We start from the raw sequence: 4010 nt of genomic DNA on the forward strand, positions 1-4010 counted from the left end.
TCCCGGAACTAAGCCCCTGCCCAATCCATCTGGGACCCTTTTCCCATCTATTGCACAGCTCAGGAGTACGTGTGTAAGCTATTGCCTCTGCTTGTGCTGTCTGTCCCCCGAGTATAGATTCATGGCAGTGACCAATTAGGTTTCAGTGTTCTCTCTCTCTCTCTCTCTCTCCTTTGCTTCCAAGTGGCTCCCAGAGCTCCTTGCTCAGCACTGGTAGCTAAGCACAGATGCGTCCAGTGCAGAAATCCACCCACCTCTATGAACTGTCTCACAGGAGTGATGGTGTTGCAGGTGTTCTGAAAAGAGAGGCAACCCTACACCCCTGGACCTTGAGGCTTCCTTAAGCCACCCTCCACCTGCCACTGCCTTCTGCCACAGACCAAATCACACACTGAGGACAATATTCCTGACCCTAATCCAGGAATCAAACAGCTGAGAAGAGAAGAGAGCAAAGGTGGCAATAATTGAATCTCAGATCCCTGAATAAGGACTCAGTATCCGTCCAAGGGTAACAGTATAGGACCCTTATGTCCCAGAGACCTCTATGAAAACTCAGGTTCTGCTATTGGCCATCTGGTCACTCCATTGTTTTGTTTTTTGTTGTTTTGTTTTGTTTTGTTTTTTGACACTGTCTAGCATCTGCCTTGGTTGTGCTGGGAACTAACTGAGCCACTAGGTGAAAACTGATCAACCTCACAGATAATGAAATATAAAACAAAGGTGGCGTATGATGTCAAATATCTTTTTTTTTTTTTTTTTGGTTTTTCCAGACAGGGTTTCTCTCTGTAGCCCCGGCTGTCCTGGTACTCACTCTGTAGACCAGGCTGGCCTCGAACTCGGAAATCCGCCTGCCTCTGCCTCCCAAGTGCTAGGATTAAAAGCATGCGCCACCACCGCCCAGCGATGTCAAATATATCTTGGATGCCAGCGCTCAGAAACAAAGGCAGGCAGAACTCTAAATTCAAGGCCAGCCTGGTCTATATAGTGAGTTCCAGGACAACCAGTCCCTGTCTCCAAAAAAAGACAGAAAGAAAGAAAAAAAGAGTCTGTCCTACCATCTTCTGAATTCCTATGGCTCAACCCAAAAGATCTAACCCTTGGTCAAATGGTACTGACTGATCTAAGCGTATGCATTTCGTCCTCACAAATGAAGACACAGTTCTTAAGGATGCAATCTGTATCTTTTCCTTGTGTGTAGCTCAGTCAACACTTAACAAATGACAGCTTTTGCATGTGTATTGTTCTTGCTCGTGTTTGTGTGTGTTCCAAGGTGTATATGTACAGAGGCCAGAGGTCATTGTTTTCCACTTTAGCATTTGAAACAGGATCTCTTGCTGATCTGGAAGGTCACCTATTCAGCTGGACTAACTGGCTAGCAAGCCCCAGGGATATTCTCCTGCCTCTGTTCCATCCCCATCCCTATGCTAGAGTCATAGCTGCTGTATGTGGATGCTGGGGGTGGAACTCAGGTCTTCATGCTTGCAGTACCAGCACATTACTGACTGACTCATTTTCCAGCCCCAGTTACTAATTCTTTTTATTTGTTTATTTGTTTGTTGGTTGGTTGGTTTTTCAAGACAGGATTTCTCTGTGTAGCCCTGGCTGTCCTGGAACTCACTCTGTAGACCAGGCTGGCCTTGAAGTCAGAAATCCACCTGCCTCTCCCTCCCAAGTGTTGGATTAAAGGTGTGTGTCACCACTGCCTGGCTTCTGTTACTAATTCTTACATGTAAACATAAGAACACTTTATAAATGACTTTGAAGGTAATAGGGACAAATCGTCTGTTATAATTAGACGTAACATCTATTGATCACTGATTTAGCAAGAGAATTATAAACTCAAAGGTCCGGCCTGGGCTACATATAAAACCCTGTCCTGGGGGAGGGGGAAATAAAAGCTAGCGGAGGCAGTAGGTTTATAAGTTCAAGGCCCAATTGAGCTACAGTGTGGGTTCAATGTCAGACTGAACAACTTAGCAAGACCATGTCTCCAAATGTAAGCGTATGGACCAGAGAGGAGCCAAACGTAAGCGTATGGACCAGAGAGGAGGGTCAGTGCTGAGAAGTGCAGGCTGTTTCTGTGGAAAGCCCCAGTTCTTGTCCTAGCACCCACAAGGCAGCTCACAACCATTGGTGACTCCAGTCCCAGGAAACTTTCCTTCTCTGGCCTCCATAGGTGCTACATACATGTATGTATGATGCATAGACATACATGCGGACAAAACTCCCATCTACAGAGCATAAAAATAAATAAATCATTCAAAACACAATACTAATTTAAAAGTGGTAAAGCAAGAAAGCAGAGGACAAAGTTCAGTGGCAGAGCACCTACCAATTATATGCAGAGTATGCTTAACCCCCTCCACATCCTCCTCACAGACAGACAGAAGGAAAGAAAGAAGGAAGAAAGGAGAGAAAGAAAGAAAGAAAGAAAGAAATGGAAATTAGTGAAGTTGCTTAGAAAACTTGCTATTGCCATAAGCAGAAATTCAAAGAAATGAATTCTGTCCCTGCTAATGGCAGACTTGCAGCATCCGCATGACCCCCCACTGGTCAGGCAAGTCCATTGGAAATTCGAGGGGCTGATTTCCGAGTGCACTGTCAGGGCCCACACCCAGCGCCTGCGCTGAAACAGCAGGATGGTTTTTCAGACCTTTGCTAACAGTGACCAGGTTCTAATTAGTGAAATCTACAACCTGGCTCTGGTTCTTCTCTGCTAGATACGATTCTCGGAGAGGCTTCAGAGCACCTCTTCCCCAAGCCCCCAGGATGCACGCTGAAGATGAACAGGCCTTTGGAATTTACAGCGGCAACTCTGACAGCTGTTTTGTATTTATTTCCACGGTTGGGCCATTTCAATTTGGGACTCCTATTCATTATATTAGCAAATATTTGTTAAAGGATCAAGCATGGATGAAGTCTGTTTGTCGGGATGGTAATTAAGGCAGTGTGTGTACCAGGGTCAGAAGAAGATGGAAGGGCAGGATGCTCAAGCCGCTAGATGGGCCTCTCTGAGCCACATCTGGCTCATGTGCACATGTTTTTCAGTTTCGTCCCTACTACTCCAAGGAGTAAATGGAGAGAACATTGTAAAGAACATTCTCTATTTGCTTATGGCAAAGTGCTTCCCTGAGACACAGCCCAAAGCTGTTTTATTTTTTCAGATAGCCATTTTCAATGGGAATTGTAATTTTAAGAAATTTCTCGCTCTCTGGGTTGGTGTCCTGAGTGGACCTTGGGTGCAAACTCTGCAGCCAGTCCCACAACACCCAGAGGAAGCTCCACTCCCAGGCGCTCTGACACTCTCAGGATAAGAGGTGAGGAGGACACAACATCTGTCCCAACACCAGGAGTAACTGGGACCAGCGGGACCAGGCACACAGGAACTCCACCAGCAGAGTGACTCTGGTTCCTTCCGGTCTCTCTGGGCTGGTGTCCTAAACAGACCTTGGGCCCAGGCTCCGCAGCCAGTCCCACCCAGAGGAACCTGCTGCACTCCCAGGTGCTCTAACAAGCCCAGGGTCACAGGATCTCAGAATCACAGGATCACAGACACTGCTTGACTCTGAGGAGTTCTGACACACCAGGATCACAGGAAGGACAGGCTCCAGTCAGATTTAGCAAGGGCAGGTAGCACTAGAGATAACCAGATGGCAGGGGGCAAGCGTAAGAAAATAAACAATACAAACCAAGGTTACTTGACATCATCAGAACCCAATTCTCTCACCATAGCAAGTCCTGGACACACCATTACACTGGAAAAGCAAGATTCAGACCTAAAACCACTTATCATGATGATGATACAGGACTTTAAGAGAGACATAAATAGCACCCTCAAAGAATTACAGGAGAACACAAGTAAACAGCTAGAAGCCCTTAAAGAGGAAACACAAAAATCCCTTAAAGAACTACAGGAAAACAATCAAACAGGTGAAGGAAATAGGCAAAACCATCCAGAATCTAAAAATGGAAATAGAAACAATAAAGAAATCAGAAAGAGAGACAACCCT

General features: G+C 45.9%; 1 pseudogene; it reads left to right on the forward strand.

Moving 5' to 3' along the window:
* The first annotated feature begins 2004 nt into the window (after positions 1–2004).
* The window catches only part of LOC116085202, a 3813-nt pseudogene continuing 1807 nt past the window's right edge, over positions 2005–4010 (forward strand).

Source organism: Mastomys coucha, unplaced genomic scaffold, assembly GCF_008632895.1.
Source record: "Mastomys coucha isolate ucsf_1 unplaced genomic scaffold, UCSF_Mcou_1 pScaffold9, whole genome shotgun sequence".
Classification (NCBI taxonomy): Eukaryota; Metazoa; Chordata; class Mammalia; order Rodentia; family Muridae; genus Mastomys; species Mastomys coucha.